This window comes from Elephas maximus, chromosome 3, assembly GCF_024166365.1.
Source record: "Elephas maximus indicus isolate mEleMax1 chromosome 3, mEleMax1 primary haplotype, whole genome shotgun sequence".
Lineage (NCBI taxonomy): Eukaryota > Metazoa > Chordata > Mammalia > Proboscidea > Elephantidae > Elephas > Elephas maximus.
In genome coordinates, this window is record NC_064821.1 from 79078863 (window position 1) to 79097873 (window position 19011).

Here is a 19011-nt window from a genome sequence, read left to right on the forward strand (position 1 = left end):
GGGCACCTATACAAAACCAACAGCCAACATCATTCTCAATGAGGCGAGGCTGAAAGCATTTCCCATGAGAACGGGAACAAGACAAGAATGCCCTTTATCACCACTCCTATTTAACATTGTACTGAAAGTCCTAGCTAGAGCAATAAGGCAAGAAAAAGAAATAAATGGCATCCATATTCGAAATGAAGAAGTAAAACTATCCCTATTTGCAGATATGATGCTATACAAAGCGAACCCCAAAGATTCCATAAGGAAACTACTGGAAGTAATGGGAAGGTTCAGCAGAGTAGCAGGATACAAGATCAACATACTAACAGCAGCTGGATTCCTATACACCAAGAAAGGGAACTTCAAAAAGGAAATCAGAAAGACAATACCATTTATCATAGCCCCTAAAAAGATAAAATACTTGCTAATAAATCTAGCCAGGGACATAAATGACACAAAGAAAACTATAAAATACTACTGCGAGAAACCAAAAGAGACCTACAGAAATGGAAAAACATGGGCAGGAAGACTCAATATTGTGAAAATGTCAATTCTACCCAAAGCAATCTACACATATCATGCAATCCTGATCCAAATACCAACAGTATTCTTTAACAAGATGGGAAAACTAATCAACTTTCTAAGAAAAGAGAAGAGGACCTGGATAAGCAAAGCATTACTGAAGAAGAAAAACAAAGTAGGAGGCCTCACACTACCTGATCTCACAATCTACTATACAGCCATGGTAGTTAAAACAGCTTGGTACCGGTACCACGACAGACATGCAGACCAATGGGACAGAATCAAAAACGCAGGCATAAATAATCCACCTATGAGTAGGTAATCTCTGACAAAGGACCAAAGTCCATTAAATGGGAAAAGACAGTCTTTTTAACAAACGATGCTGACAAAGCTGGATGTCCATCTGTGACAAAATGAAACAGGACCATACCTTACACAACACACAAAAACTAACTCCCAATGGATCAAAGATCTAAATAGAAAATCTAAAATGATAAAGATCATGGAAGAAAAAATAGGGACAACGCTGTTGTCATTGTCACTGTCGTTAGGTGCCGTCAAGTCGGTTCCAACTTATAGCGACCCTACGTATAACAGAACGAAACACTGCCTGGTCCCGTGCCATGCCCACAATCGTCATTACGCTTGAGCCCATTGTTGCAGCCACTGTGTCAATCCATCTAGTTAAGGGTCTTCCTCTTCTTCATTAACCCTGTACTTTATCAAGCATGATGACCTTCTCCAGGGACGGATCCCTCCTGACAACATGTCCAAAGTATGTAAGACACAGTCACAACCATCCTTGCTTCTAAGGAGCATTCTGGTTGCACTTCTTCCAAGACAGATTTGTTCTTTCGGCAGTCCATGGTATATTTGATATTCTTCGCCAATACCACAATTCAAAGGTGTCAATTCTTCTGTCTTCCTTATTCACTGTCCAGCTTCCGCAAGCACACGATGCGATTGAAAATATCACAGCTTGGGTCAGGCACACCTTAGTCTTCCAGGTGACATTTTTGCTTCTTAACACTTTAAAGAGGTTCTTTGCAGCAGATTTGCCCAATACAATGCACCTTTTGATTTCTTGACTGCTGCTTCCAAGGGTGTTGATTGTAGATCCAAGTAAAATGAAATCCTTGACAACTTCGATCTCTTCCCTATTTATCATGATGTTGCTTATTGGTCCAGCTGTGAGGATTTTTGTTTTCTTTATGTTGAGGGGTAATCCATAACGAAGGCTGTGGTCTTTGATCTTCATCAGTAAGTGTTTCAAGTCCTCTTCACTTTCAGAAAGCAAGGTTGTGTTCTCTGCATATTACAGGTTGTTAAGGAGTCTCCCGCCAATCCTGATGCCCTGTTCTTCTTCATATAGTCCAGCTTCTCAGATTATGTGCTCAGCATACAAACTGAATAAGTATGGTGAAAGGATACAACGCTGACACACACCTTTCCTGACTTTAACCCACTCAGTGTCCCCTTGTTCTGTCTGAACGACTGCCTCTTGATCTATGTACAGGTTCCCCATGAGCACAATTAAGTGTTCTGGAATTCCCATTCTTTGCAACGTTATCCATAATTTGTTATGATCCACACAGTCGAATGCCTTTGCATAGTCAATAAAACACAGGTAAGCATCTTTCTGGTATTCTCTGCTTTTAGCCAAGATCCATCTGACATCAGCAATGATATCCCTGGTTCCATGTCCTCTTCTGAATCCAGCCTGAATTTCTGGCAGTTTCCTGTAGATATAGGCTGTAGCCGCTTTTGAATGATCTTCAGCAAAATGGGACAACACTAGGGGCCCTAATTCTGCCCAAAGCAATCTACAGAAGTGTTTTGATGAGCATAAGTGTTTAAGTTTTAGGAGCTCCCAGTTATCCATCTTATCTTTTGGTGTTTGTGCACTGTTAGTTATGGTTTGTATTGCTTCTTTATGCCATATATTAGGGGCAATGCTGCAAACCATAATTAACAATGCACAAACACCAGAAGATAAACTAGATAACTGGGAGCTCCTAAAACTTAATACTTATACTCATCAAAAGATTTCACACCAATCCAGACATAAATCTATCCAGAGATAAGCAGCTGATATTTGACAAAGGCCCAATGTCAGTTAAATGGGGAAAAGACAGTCTGTTTAACAAATGATGCTGGCATAACTGGATATCCACCTGCAAAAAAACGAAACAAGACCCATACCTCACACCGTGCACAAAAACTAACTCAAAACAGATCAAAGGCCTAAATATAAAATCTAAAACAATAAAGATCACGGAAGAAAAAATAGGGATAACGTTAGGAGCCCTAATACATGGCATAAAGAGTATACAAAACATTACTAACAACACAGAAGAAAAAGTAGATAACTGGGAGCTCCTAAAAATCAAACACCTATGCTCATCCAGAGACTTCACCAAAAGAGTAAAAACACTACCTACAGGCTGGGAATAAGTTTTTAGCTATGACATTTCTGATCAGCGTCTGATCTGTAAAATCTGTATGATACTGCAAAAACTCAACAACAAAAAGACAAATAACCCAGCTAAAAAATGGGAAAAGGATATGAACAGGCATTTTACCAAAGAAGACATCCAGGTACATGATAACAGATACATGAGGAAATGCTCACAATCATTAGCCATTAGAGAAATGCAAATCAAAACTATAATGAGATTCCATCTCACTCCGGCAAGGCTGGCATTAATCCAAAAAACAAAAAATAATAAATGTTGAAGAGGTTGTGGAGAGACTGGAACACTCATACACTGCTGGTGGGAATGTAAAATGGTACAACCACTTTGGGAATCGATTTGGCACTTCCTTAAAAAGCTAGAAATAGAACTACCGTACGACCCAGCAATTCCACTCCTTGGAATATACCCTAAAGAAATAAAAGCCTTCACACAAACAAATATATGCACACCCATAGTGACTGCAGCACTGTTTACAATAGCAAAAGATGGAAGCAACCAAGGTGCCCATCAATGGATGAACAGATAAATAAGTTACGGTATATTCACACAATGGAATACTACGCAATGATCAAGAACAACAATGAATCTGCGAAAATTTCATAACATGGAGGAATCTGGAAGACATTATGCTGGGTGAAATTTTCAGGTGCAAAAGGACAAATATCGTATGAGAACACTATTATAAGAACTGTAGATAAAGTTTAAACATGGAACAAACCTTCTTTGATGGTCATGAGGGTGGGGAGGGAAGGAGAGGAATAGTCACTAACTAGATAAAAAAAAAAAAATTTTTTTAACTAGATGGTAGACAAAAAATTACTTTAGGTGAAGGGCAACATACAACACAGGGGAAGTCAGCATAAGTGGACTAAACCAAAAGCAAAGAAGTTTCCTGAATACAACTAAACACTCCGAAGGCCAGAGTAGCAGAGATGGGTGTCTGGGGACCATGGTTTTAGGGGACATCTAGGTCAGGTGGTATAACAAAATGTATTAAGAAAACATTCTACATCCCACTTGGGTGAGAGGTGTCTGGGGTCTTAAACGCTAGCAAGCAGCCATCTAAGATACAAAAATTGGTCTCAACCTACCTGGAGCAAACGAGAATGAAGAACACCAAAGACATACGGTAAAGATGAGCCCAACAGACAGAAAGAGCCACATAAACCAGAGATTCCATCAGCCTGAGACTGGAAGAACTAGATGGTCCCTGGCTACTACCGATCACTGCCCTGATGGGAACCCAACAGAGAATCCCTGATGGAGCAGGAGAGCAGTGGAATGCAGATCTCAAATTCTCATAAAAAGACCAGGTTTAATGGTCTGCCTGAGACTGCAGGGACCCTGACAGTCATGGCCCCTGGACCCTTCATTAGCCCAAGACTGGTACCATTCCTGAAGCCAACACTACAGACATGGATTGGACGGGACTGTAAGATAGACAATGATACTGGTTGATGAGTGAGCTTCTTGGCTGAAGTGGATACTTGAGTCTATGTGGGCAACTCCTGTGGGATGGTGAGACGAGAAGGAAGAGGGGGACAGGAGCTGGCTGAATGGACACAGGCAAAACAGGGTGGAGAGGGGGGATGTGCTGTCTCATTAGAAGGAGAGCAGCTGGGAATGCATAGCAAGGTGTGTATAACTTTTTGTATAAGAGACTGACTTGATTTGTAAGCTTTCACCTAAAGCACAATAAATAAATTAAAAAAAAAAAAAAAGTCTTCACACCAGAAGAGTAAAAAGAGGACCTAAGGACTGGGAAAAAAAGTTTGGCTATGACATATCCAACAAGGGCCTAATCTCTAAAATCTATAAAATACTTCAACACCTCAACAATAAAAAGACAAATAATCCAATTAAAAAACGGGCAAAGGATCTGAACAGACACTTCACCAAAGACGACATTCAGGCACCTAACAGACACATGAGGAAATGCTCGCAATCATCAACCATTAAAGAAATCCAAATCAAAACTATAATGAGATACCATTGCACTCTGACATTAATGGCACTAATAAAAGAAAATAACAAATGCTGGAGAAGTTGAGGGGGGATTGGAGCTCTTATGTCCATTGGAACTCCAACTCTTATAAGAGTTCCAACGAGAATGTAAAGCGGTACAACCACTATGGAAAACAATACGGCGCCTCCTTAAAAAGCCAGAAATAGAAATACCACATGATCCAGCAATCCGCTCCCAGGAATATGTCCTAGAGAAATAAGAGCCATTACACGAATAGACACATGCACACATGTTCACTGCAGCATTATTCACAATAGCAAAAAAGACGGAAACAACCTAAGTGTCCATCAACAGATGAATGGATAAAAAATTATGGTACATACACCCAATGCAATACTACGCAATGACAGACAATGATGAATCCTCGAAACATCTCACAACATGGATGAGTCTGGAGGACATTATGAGGAGTAAAATAAGTTAATCACAAAAAGAAAAATATTATATAAGATCACTATTATAAAAACTCAAGAAAAGGTCTGCACACACATAAAAAAAACAATCTTTGATGGTTATGGCGGGGTGAGAAGAAAAAATCGCTAACTAGACAGCTGACAAATGTTAACTTTGGTGAAAGGGAAGACAACACACAATATAGGGGAAGTCAGCACAACTTGACCAAGGCAAAGTCATAGAAGCTTATTAGACACATCCAAACACCTTGAGGTGCCAAGGTACTGGGGCTGAGGGCCGATACCCAGGTCATTAGCATAACATAGTTCATAAAGAAAATGTTCTACATCCTACTTTGGTGAGTAGCATCTAGGGTCTTAAGAGCTTAAAAGCAGCCACCTAAGATACATCCACTGGTCCCATCCTGTCTGGAGCAAAGAAGAATGAACAAAACCAAAGACTGTAGGAGAATATTAGTCCAAATGACTTAGGGATCACATGAACCACAGCCTCTACCAGCCTGAGCCCTGAAGAACTATATGGTGCCCGCTACCACCACTGACTACTCTGACAGGGATCACAATAGAGGGCCCTGGACAGAGTGGGAGAAAAACGTAGAACAAAATTCAAATTCACAAAAAAGACCAGACTTACGGGTCTGACAGAGACTGGAGGACCCCCCCAAGACTATGGCCCCTGGACACCCTGTTAACTCAGAACTAAAGCCACTCCTGAAGTCCACATTTCAGCCAAAGATTAGACAGGCCTATAAAACAAACAATAACACACGTGAGGAACGTGCTTCTTAGTTCAATCAAGTATACAAGACCAAATGGGCAACATCTGCCCAAAAGCGAAGGCAGGAAGAGACAGGAAAACTGGACAAATGGACACAAAGACCCTAGGGTCGAAAGGGAAAGGGGGAGAGTGCTGACATATTGTGGGGAGTGCAATCAATGTCACAAAACAATTTATGTATAAATTTTTGAATGAGAAACTAATTTGCACTGTGAACTTTCACCTAAAGCACAATAAAATCTAAAAAAAAGTATCATCTGAAACAGCGTAACCAGAGGCAACAGATCTAAGTGCAGTTGGGAGATGGAAACATACAACTAGGATAACCTCACTGCATAAAGGTTATTTAAACACAGAATACACTAGTGGGATTAATGATCACATTAAAAGCATTACTGAAAACATCAGACAGATTTCCAGGAGGTGAGAGGTGGGAATACTGCCTACGGCTGGCCCTGATTCCTTCCCCAAACCATATAAGAAGCCCGTCTTTCTATCAAGAAAGAGGCCCAACAGGGAGAAGAACTCTATTCCCTTAATTACTCTGAGAAGTCTTAAAAATGTTTTTAAAAAGAAGTAACCGTACTCATCAGCTGGCGCATAGTCTCAATTTTAAAAGGTCACTTAGTTATATTAAATAAATTAAAGCAAGGTCAAAAACAACTTGTATAAATATATTATTTTTAAGGATATAATTACATTTATTTCGGTAAATGTATAATTTTTTTTCCCTGAAAAGAAATTCTTGAAACTATTCAAAGATAAAGATGGGGGAAGACATTCACTTTACTGAACCACTGAAAGTTCCTAAATTTGTACATTATCTGCTTCTAAAAATTGTCTGTAAGTTATGTGGGTAATGGGACCAGATTTCTTCTTTTTATGTCTTAATATTATAAACTGCTGGGAAGAAAGCCCAAACCGAGCAGCACATGGGTCAGAGAAATAAAAGAAAGTCTTCCAAAAAAAAGAAGATAGACTCAGATCTCAAGGGTCATGAAATTTTTTTGTACGTGCACTTCAAAAATGCAACAGAAGAGGGAGCTCTAAGGCTATGAAGCTAGAAAAAGTATACTAACCAATCCTGCCTTTTTAAAGTTCAGGAAAACTCATCTCATATGAAAATCAGCAAAAGCTTTCCAAAAGTTACCACGAAGCTACAATAATCAAGACTGTGTGGTACTAGCCTAAGGATAAACACAGATTAATGGAATAGAACCTATTCCAGAAAATGAAAGTACAAGATCCAGAAATAAGCAGTTACACTTAGGGTCAAGGGTGTCAAGACAATTCAATGGAGAAAAGAACAGTCTTTTCAACAAATTGTGTTGGGACAACTGGAAAGCCACATGCAAAAAAAATGAAGTTGGAGCCCCACCTCACACCATACATAAAAATTAACTCACAATGGATCACAGACCTAAATGTAAGTGTTAAAACTATAAAACTCTTAGAACCAATTGCGTTTCTTAGATACAACAACAAAAGCAAAAGTGACAAAACAAAAAACAGATAAATTGGACTCTATCAAAATATAACATTTTTGTGTACCAAATGATATCACAAAGTCAAAAGACAACTCATGGAATGGGAAAAAATATCTGCAAATCATGTATCTTATAAGGGACTTGTACCCAAAATATATAAAGAACTCTTACAACTCAATAATAAAAAGACAAAAAAAAAAAAATTTTTTAAAAATAGGCTAAGGATTTGAACAGACATTTCTCCAAAGAAGATATACAAACGGCCAATAAGCACAGAAAAAGATGGTCAACATTATTAGTCACTGTTGCCAGGTGCCTTCGAGTCGATCCTGACTCACAGCAACCCTATAGAATAGCGGAGAGCTGCGCCACAGGATTTCCTTGGCTGAAATCTTTATGGGAGCAGATTGCCAGGTCTTTTCTCCCACAGAGCTACCGGTGGGTTCAAACCCCAACCTTTCAGTTAGAGGCCAAGCACTTAACCATTAGGCTACCAGGGCTCCTTCATTAGAGAAATGCAGATCAAAACCACAATACCACTTTACATCCACTGGGATGGCTATTAGAGCCCTGGTGATAGAGTGGTTAAGTGTTCAGCTCCCAACCAAAAGGTCATCAGTTTGAATCCACCAGCCGCTCCTTGGAAACCCTGTGGGGCAGTTTTACTCTGTCCTACAGGGTCATTATGAGTTGGAATGGACTCAATAACAATGAGTTGTTTTTTTTAATATATACGTTTAACAACAATAAAAAAGAATCAGCTGCAAGAGAAAAAAAAAAGACTCTAACTGGCACTGAAGCCATTCCCAAAGACCATCCTTCAGCCAAACCACAGACGGGCCCGTAAAATAAATAATAACGCCTGAGAGGAATGAGCTCCTTAGAACAAGAAATGATACCAGATCGAAAGGGCAACATTTACACAAGGGCAAAGATGAGAAAGCAAGAAGGGGTAGCAATTCACACGCAAGGAAATGGGGACCTAGGATGGAAATCGGGGGAGTGCTGGCACACTGTAGGGGAACACTGTATGTACAAACTATTGAATGGGAACCTAATTTGCTTTGTAAACTTTCATCTAATACACAATTAAAAAAAAAAAAAAGTTGTCTGCAACCTACCCTAAGTAATCTGCAAAAAATAAAATAATAAGAAGGGTATACAGAGAAAAGGTCCTTGGGTGGCACAAACACTTGCACTGAACTACTAACAGAAAGGTTCGTGGTTTGAACCCACCCAGCAGTACCACCAAAGAAAGGCCTGGCAATCTCCTTCCATAAAGACTACACCCAAGAAAACCCTATGGAGCAGTTCTATTCTGTAACACGTGGAGTCGCTGTGAGCTAGAATCGACTCAACAGCAACAGGTTTGATTTTTTGTGGGGTTTATGTTGTAGAGAGCGAGTTAGAAAGCTAATGCATCATATTAGGAACTGGGGGCTCTAGGTAAAGGTTTTCTGCACTCTGAAATTGATCAAAGATGCAATCAGGATGCATCAATAATTACTGGTGATTGGAATGCAAAAGTCAGAAACTAAGAAGAACGACCAATAGTTGGAAAACACAGCCTTGGTGATAGAAAATGATGCCAGAGATCACATGACAGAATTTTGCAAGACCAACAACTTATTCATTGCAAATACTTCTTTTCAACAACATAAACAGCGACTATACACCTAGACCTCGCCAAATGGAATACAAAGGAATCAAATTAACTACCTATGTGGAAAGAGACGATGGAAAAGCTCAATATCATCAGTCAGAAGAAGGCCAGGGGCCAAATGTGGAAGAGACTATCAACTGCTTAAATGCAAGTTCGAGTTGAAGCTGAATAAAATTAGAACAAGTCCACGAGACCCAAGTATGACCTTGAGTATATCCCACATGAATTTAGAGACCATCTCAAGAATAGATTTGACGCAATGAACACTAATGATCGAAGACCAGAGAAGTTGTGGAAGGACATCATACATGAAAGAAGCGAGAGGTCATTAAAAAGAAAGAAAGAAAAGACCAAAATGGATGTCAGAAGAAATTCTGATACTTGTCTGGAATGTCAAATCTCGCCGCCGTCAAGTCGATTCCGACTCATAGTGACCCTAGAGGACAGAGTAGAACTGCCCCATAGAGTTTCCAAGGAGTGCCTGGCAGATTCAAACTGCTGACCTCTTGGTTAGCAGCCGTAGCACTTAACCACTACGCCACCAGGGTTTCCCATGAATGTCAAATAACTAAAACAAATGGAAGAAATGATGAAGTAAAAGGGCTGAATGAAGATTTCAAAGGGTGTCTTGAAAAGACAAAGTAAGGTATTAATAATGAAATGTGCAAAGACTTGGAGTCAGAAAACCAAAAGGGAAATACACGTTCTGCATTTCTCAAGCTGAAAGAACTAAATAAAAAACTCAAGCCTCAAGTTTCAATATCGAAGGATTCTACTGGGAAAAAAACTAAACAACGCAGGAAGCATCAAAAGAAGATGGAAGGAATACACAGAGTTACTATACCAAAAAGAACTGGTCGACATTCAACCATTTCAGGAGGTAGCATATGATCAGGATCTGATGGTACTAAAGGAAGAGGTCCAAGCTGCACAGAAGGCACTGGCATAAAACAAGCCTCCAAGAACTGCTGGAATACCAACTGAGATGTTTCAATAAATGGATACAGAGCTGCAAGTGCTGACTCATCTATGCCAGGAAATTTGGAAGATAGCTTACCTGGCCAACTGACTAGAAAAGATCCCTATTTGTGCCTATTCCAAAGAAAGTGATCCCACCAAATGTGGCAATTATCAAACAACACTATGAATATCACGCACAAGTAAAATTTTGCTGAAGAGCATTCAAAAGCGGTTGCAGCAATATACTGACAGGCAACTGCCAGAAATTCAAGACAGGTTCAGGAAAGGTAATGCAACGAGGGATATCATGGCTGATGTCAGATGGATCCTGGCTGAAAGCAAAGAATACCAGAAAGATGTTTACCTGTGTTTTATTCACTATGCAAAGGCATTCGACTACGTGGATCATAACAAATTATGGATAACATTGCGAAGAACTGCAATTTCAGAACACTTAATTGTGCTCATGAGGAACCTGTACATAGACCGAGAAGCAGTCGTTCGAACAGAACAAGGGGATACTGCGTGGTTTAAAGTCAGGAAAAGTGTGCATTAGGGTTGTAACCTTTCATCATACTTATTCAATCTGTATGCTGAGCAAATAATCTGAAAAGCTGGACTATATGAGGAAAAACAGCGCATCAGGATTGAAGGAAGACTCACTAACAACCTGCATTATGCAGATGACACAACCTTGCCTGCTGAAAGTGAAGAGGACTTGAAGCACTTACTGATGAAAATTAAAGACCACAGCCTTCAGTACAGATAACACCTCAACATAAAGAAAACAACTGGGCCAATATGCAACATCATGATAAATGGAAAAAAGATGGAAGTTGTCAAGGATTTCATTTTACTTAGATCCACAAACAATACCCATGGAAGCAGAGGTCAAGAAATCAAATGACGCGTTGCATTGGACAAATTTGCTGCGAAAGACCTCTCTAATGTGTTGAAAAGCAAAGATGTCACCTTGAAGACTAAGGTACACCTGACACAGGCCATGATATTTTCAATTACCTCACATGCATGCGGAAGCTGGACAATGAATAAGGAAGACTGAAGAAGGATTGATATCTTTGAATTATGGTGTTGGCGAAGAATACTGAATATACCATGGACCACCAGGAGAATGAGCAAATTTGTCTTGGAAGAAGTACAGAAAGAATGCTCCTTAGGAGCAAGGATGATGAGACTACATCTCACATACTTTGGACATGTTATCAGGAGAAATCAGTCCCTGGAGAAGGACATCATGCTTGGTAAAGTAAAGGGTCAGTGAAAAAGAGGAAGGCCCTCAAAGAGATGGATCGACGCAGTGGCTGCAGCAATCGGTTTAAGCATAACAACGATGGTGAGGCTGGCACAGGACCGGGCAGCATTTTTGTTGTTATACACAGGTTCGCTATGAGTCAGAACCAACTCGAGGGCATCAAACAACAACAGGTGAAAGTTATATGGGAGGTAACTGTACTACTCTTGCAGCTTTTCTGTAAGTCTGAAATGGTTTCCAAATAAAAATGGTTTAAAAAAAAAAGCAATCATTTAGAGACACATACTGAAATATATATACAGAAAAAATGGTATGATGTCTGGGACTTGCTTTAAAATAATACAGAGATTAAGGGGGAGAGTGGATGGAGTGTGAATAGGGCAGAACTGGCCATGAGTTGATGGTTTCTGGGGTAGGGTGATAGGTACATACAGCTACTCGCCAAATCAATTCTAACTCATAGCAACCCCATGTGTGTCAGAGTAAAACTGTGCTCCATGAGGTTTTCAATGGTAATTTTTCTGAAGAAGTAGATCACCAGGCCTTTCTTCCAAGGACCTCCAGGTAGACTCAAACCTCCAACCTCTCAGTTAGCAGCAAACAGCATTAACCATTTGTATCACCCAGGGACTCTGATGGGTACCTAGAAGTGTATTATTTTATTCTGTTAAAGGGTTTTAAAAAATGTATTTTTTGCTTATTCACAATGATATCCATAACAAGCCTTCCCAAGCAATGTTTTTCGGAATGTGAATGGCAATAATCTATTTGGAAAGTAATTAGGCTAACAAACAAAACTATACCTATGAAAATCACCCTTCGACACCGTAATGCCACTTCTGGGACACCATCATTCAGAAAGAAAAACTCCATTATGAAAAGGCATACGTGTGCAAAGAAGTTTACTGTACCCCTGTTTACAGTGGGGGAAAAATAGAGACAACGTGAATAGGCACCGACAGAGGAGGACACAACCAGACTGTGAAATATTTTTCAGCTTTTAAAAAGAATGTAAGATGATGACAGTAGCTAACACATACAGTGCCACCGTAAGCCAGGTGCCGTTCCAGGTACTTTGTAAATATTAATACATATAATCCTCACCACAACTCTGCAATTATAACGTCCGGTTTATAGAGGAGGGAACGGAGTCAAGAGAGGCACAGACTTGCACAATGTCACACAGCTAATGAGTGACAGAGTTGGGATTTGAATCCAGATGGTTTGGCTTCAAAATCCATGCTTTTAATCACCACCCTAAGCTGTCTCTCTCTGTATGCACTGAACTGACAAGGATATCTGTAATACAAGAAGTAAAAAACATACCGAGCCATGTGCACAGTCAGATCCAATTTCCAGACAAAGAAATCTCCAACTCTATGTGAGTTGTACGTATATGCATAAGCACTGAGAAAGACGTGTTAGGACAATATCAAGCTATTACACTGGCCCCCTCAGAAAGTTAGGACTAAAGTAGGGCAAGAGATAATCAACCTTTTCATACTATTTCTGAATTCCCTGACTTATGACAATGAGAATGTATTACTTTTCCAGTTAAAAAAAAAAAAAAAAAAAAATCTAATAAAGTACAAAAAGATGAGTCTAAGATGGAGAAGTATGATTAGGACAGTCTTCCTTTCTTCCTTTCCCATGCCCAATCCCAGTGAAAGCAACTGATTTAGGTAAAAAAAAAAAAAAAAAAAATCATCTAAAAAATGCAAATGGTGGAGGCCCTGGCTGGAGAAGGAATAGGCTGAAGGGGGCATAAGGCCACAGAAGCTTTGAATCACAAATAGGATGACGGAAGGGACACAGGATTCACCGAGTTGGGGAGGCTAACAACAAGGTGAGAGGCAGGTCCCTGCAGGGTGCAAACAGTTTGAGCTTCACTGCTAATCTAAAGATTGGTGGTGTGAACCCACCCAGCAGTAACACGGAAGAAAAGGCCTGGTGATCTGCTTCTATTAAAATTACAGCCAAAAAAACCCTATGGAGCAGTTCTACTCTGTAACGCATGGGGTCCCAAGAGTCAGAATCGACTCGGCCGCAACTAACAACAACAACTAAAAACACGGATGGGCAAAACCAACTGTCCACTCATTCTGGACCAGCTGCTATGACAGTGCTGTGTAAATGGACAAGCTGGTCATATTCTAGAAGGAAGACTTTGAGTCATACACAAGTGTACACACAAAGCATTGTAAATCAAATCAAAGCCCTATGAATAAAGAATCCTCCTGTGGACCTGAAGAGGTAACATCGCAGGCACCAAGAAGTCCCAAAGGACTTACATGGACGTTAAGGACCACAGAAGTCAGAGAAGAGTGGATTATTCAGGAAAAGCTTCCTTGAGGGGGTGGAATTTAAACTGGACTTTGAAAAATGAGAAACGAAGCACAAGAAAACAGCACAAGCAAAGACGCAGAGGTGAGAAAACACAAGGTGTACTTGGGACAAAAGGAATCGAACACTATCTCTTAAACAGAGATCTCAGGAAATGAGAGGTGAAATGGAAAGACAGGGTAAGAAGAGTCAAAAGCGTCAGCCTAAGGGACTTCATCTACAGAGACAGTACGAGGTGATGGTTACAAGAATAAGTTTGTTGCTTAACCTTTCTGAGCCTGTTTCCTCATCTGTAAGACAGGAATTCTTTCTCTCACGTGTCAAGTATGTATGTGTATTTCTTATGGGCCACACACTGGGCTAGACACTGCGGCTACAGCAATGGTTCCTACTTTTACGGAGCTTACAATCTGTATCTACCCTCAAGAAGTAGCTTTAATGAGTGTTTGTTCAGTGTCTGGAACACAGTAAGTGTTCAAATCTCAACATACTTGAGACGTAAGGGCATGCACATCAAATTATAAACAAACAGTAAAGACTGCAGTAGAAGTTATTAGCAGGACATAAAAAGGGGAAGCCACTAAGAATTTCTGAACAGAGGAGTGACATCAAACAATGAATATTTATTGAGACCTCTGTGTAAACCTATGTTTTAGGGTTATTAGGCTAGAAGTGGTTTATAAGAGCAGCTGAAGACAGGGAGACTAGATAAAACACTATTAAAATACAAGTGAGGCTGCAAAGTGAGAATGGTTTTCTTCTTTGGCTCATAGAAGCCAGAGAGGAATGACTGCAGAAGGAGCAAATTACAACAATTCCAAATGCAACAGCAAATCAATTAGTAAGTCGTGTAATGTTGCCACCGTGTGAAGATGCTTAAGTTTGTTTCTCATACATGAAAGTAAGCAACTCATTTTTACAGCAAAGAATGTCAAGATTTTGACTATATTTAACAAACCTATAAATGAGACTTTCTCCTTATTAAAAGAAAGGAATGGATATTAAATAGTGTCAAGGTATAATTTGTGACTAATACAAAAGTTTACAAGAGAAAGAGAAGATCTGAGAACGATGCTTCATGCTGTCATTTATTTACTCACTGGAATGAGGTAAATACCGAAGAGAGATTTGGCTTGATGAAAACTTCAGAGAAGTCCAGTAAAATAAACAGTTTTAAAGGAAACATAGCAGATTTAAAAAGAATAGAACCTCTGCAAACTAAAAATAAAACAATTTTCTTTTTTTCAATCAAGAGAAGATTCAATAGTAGATCAGGCGCAGGTGCAAAGATTAGTGAACTGGTATAGAGAAAAAAAATAATTCAAAATGCAGCACAAAGAGAAGAAAAAGATATGGAAGGGTTGGTAAAAGAAATAAAGGATACAGTAAGGTTTAATATACACTTAACTAGAGTATCAGAAGGAGAGAATAGAGAGCGCAGGGGGCAAATGCAGTATCTAAAGAGACAAGAGCTGGCAACTGGTATAACATAGTTTATAAAGAAAATGTTCCACATTCTATTTTGGTGAATAGCATATGGGGTCTTCAAAGCTTGAGAGCAGCCATCTAAGATACTTCACTGGTCTCACCTCATCAGGAGCAAGAGAGAATGAAGAAAATCAAAGATACAAGGGAAAGATTAGTCCAAGGACTAACGGACCACAACTACCAAAGCTTCCACCAGACTGAGTTCAGGAAAACTAGACAGTACCCGGCTACCACCACCAAATGCTCTGACAGTGATTACAATAGAGGGTCCGGGACTGAGCTAGAGAAAAATGTAGAACAAAATTCTGACTCACAAAAAAAGACCAGACTCGCTGGCCTGACAGAGATTGGAGAAACCCTGAGAGTATGGTCCCTGGACACCCTTTTAGCTCAGTAATGAAGTCACTCCTGAGGTTCACCCTTCAGCCAAAGACTGGAAAGGCCCATAAAATAAAACAAGACTAAAGGCGCACACCAGCCCAGGGACAAGGACAATGAGGCAGAAGGGGACAGGAAAGCTGGTAATAGGGAACCCAAGGTTGAGAAGGGAGAGTGTTGACGTATCGTGGGATTGGTAACTAATGTCACAAAACAATATGCATACTAATTGTTTAATAAGCAGATAAGTTTGTTCTGTAAGCCTTCATCTAAAGTACAATTAAAAAAAAAAAAAACCACAAGTGATAAGAGAGGCAGAAAGGGACAAGAGAGAAACATTTTATAAAATGAATACAAACATCTCATTAAAAATGAACTATAACAATGCTTTACATTGAAAATTTACTTTTCAATTTTAAAAAATTCTCCACATCTCATCTTATCCAATGAAGAAGAGTGCCAGTAGAATCCTACTTAATAGTGGTCAGTGCCCCTTCCTAATTTTGACTCAAACTGTGCTAAATGTATTTTCCACATTTAAAAAAAAAAACCATACCCATTGCCATCGAGTCAATTCCAACTCATGGCAACCCTACAGGACAGAGTAGAACTGCCTCACAGAGTTTCCAACGAGTGCCTGGTGGATCTGAACTGCCAATCTTTTGGTTAGCAGCCGTAGCACTTAGCCACTACACCACCATGGTTTCCACATAAGCCAAGTTCAATCCCAATAAGACCAATTGTGCTTTTTCATGATATGGTCAGAATTGTCAGTTTAGCTTGGTAAGATGGGGTGGGTCTGAGAAGCTCACTGTAAGAGCAGCAGGTGTGTGGGTGGGTGGGAACACTATAATGAAAAAAAACGTGTCGTCTAATATACAGCAGAATGTATAATCCAGAATGATGCCACTGGCTATGGTTCTGACAAGCAGTTGTTATCAGGTGGTTGAACCAGAGATAGGAGGATGCCCCATCCAGCCCATGAGCAGATAATAGCAACAGCAGGAAAAAGTCAACACAACACACTCTGTTAGTAGGTAATGGCTCCCTGTCCCCTGCTGAGTCTGGGTTTCAGATATCACCAGAACAGATGGGACCTGACAAAGAGGAGACTGGTCTAGGTAGATATGACAACTGGAAAAGATAGTTAGGACTTATTCCTAATAAAAAGGTAGCGACCAGGTCCCTAGGATTATCAAACAAATCCTGAACCAGTAGAGCAGCAGAGCTGCTCACTCGAGTGTTGCATGGCATCTTGGTTTCCCAGGACTGCCAAAATAAACTACTACAACGCAGGTGGCTTTGAAGAACAGAAATGTATTGTCTCACAGTAAGAGGCTAGGAGTCTGAAATTCAGGGTGTCTGCAGGGTTACACTCCCTCTGTTGGCTCTAGGGGATGGTCCTTCTTTGTCTCTTTCAGTTTCCGGAGCCCCACGGCATTTTCTGGCATCCCTCAGCTTACAGGGGGATCCAGATGTGTCTTCCACCTGTGTGTGACTCTGTTTTCATGTATGCCCTTCTCTCTTATAAAACGCAACTCAGAAGGGATCAGGATTAGACTCCCCTGTACCCCATTATGCTGCATTAACTGATTAAAATCGGGAAAGAAAAACCGTATCTCCCCAAACAAGGTCACATTGCTGTTGGAGGGAGGGTTAGAACTTCAACATATCTTTCGGTGGACACAATTTAATCTGTAAAAAATAAAGAGATAAGAGCTGAGAAATTTTCCAGAACTGAAGAAAAATACCAAGCCACAGTTTCAGAAGTCCAATAAACCCCAGGCCAAATAAATAAAGAGAAATTCATACTTAGACATATCGTAATGAACTGCAGAAAATCAAGACAAAAATAAAATCTTAAAAACGAGTACCCACCATATAAAGGTGGTAGTGGTAGAGGTGGTAACGCAGAGTGCAGGAGAACACTTTAGAAGGGCTCTGACCATCTGAATTCATGAACTCCAGTATTTATGTAAACTCTTGCTTTATTCCAAAAAGAATTCAAGGAAGCTTACTAAGCTTTATATAATTAAACCCAGTGAAATAAATTTTAAATGAGAAAAGCAAGCAAAGGGAACCAGGATAGTATGTGGGGTACCATACTAAGATTCATTTCCAAATGCTTGCTATAAATTCCTATTCACTTGCTATGAGGGAACCATAACTTTGGCTTTAAGCATTTTAGCAGCTATACAAAAAGTCAATTACAAGATTTTCAGTCAATGTCACCCAGTTGTTCAGAGAAAACAGCTATACCTAAAGAAGAGGATAGTTAGCAATGATAACAAATAACAAATGCAACTTCTTCTTACAGTAAATACAGTCCCACACTTTACAGGACCAAAGTATAATTCAGCAAAATCAACTTTATGAGGCAGACCAAAGAAGAGCAAGATGACGCATTCCAGGGGTGTAGCTCAATCCAGAAAGAAAGTTTTGGAGGAATGGATGGCCTGCATGTGCTCCAGAAAATCTTTAATACGTGAGTATTTGTCTCCATCAGGCTTCTGAAGGCAGTGACTTTAAGATCTTTTCCCTGCAAGTCCCCAGGTGCATCTATTCTGTGTGGGTAGTTCCCTACAGAGTGATATGCTAAAGTATGAGCTGAGCGGGGGTAGGATCACAGGCCCTCACGAAAACTGAGGAGTCAGTCAAGGATACCTGCCTGAACAGAAAGCCAGTCCATCTCACGTGAAAGGAGTAAGGTCCGGGATGCCCCTTAACCAGTCTCATTACTCAACAAAGAAGATGACAAAGGTCTACATTCTAGGTGTGGCAATGCAAGTGAAAAGAAGTAAGGTTTAGCTGGGAGTTACAATGAAAGAAAAATAAAATCAACTTGGTATGACTGATTAGGTTGGGGAGAAGGGAGTCAAACATGCCTACAAAGTTTTAAATACGGAGGAGCAGAAGTACTGTAATAGAAAAACTGGGCAGACAAATTTTGAAAGAAAAGAACGGCTTGGCTTTAAACAAAATGTTTGAATTTAAATACCTGCGTGGATATTTCTAGAACAAAATGCACGACTAAAGCTCAAGAAAGAGGTTAGGGAGAGAGCTAGAGATCTGGACATGGAGATGATAATTGAAGTCACTGAATGGTTTTAATTTCCAAATTACCAAAATCCTTTGCCTCAAAGCACTGCTCAGATGCAGTCAAAAGAACTGGATTCCACAACAAGATGTCCCATCTGAAGGAAGGATACAAACAG

At 40.0% G+C, this 19011-nt stretch overlaps 1 protein-coding gene across 1 annotated transcript in view; it reads right to left on the bottom strand.

The window, feature by feature from the left end:
* The window catches only part of MEAF6 (MYST/Esa1 associated factor 6), a 33200-nt gene that overhangs the window by 6730 nt on the left and 7459 nt on the right, over nucleotides 1-19011 (bottom strand). The window lies entirely within an intron of this gene.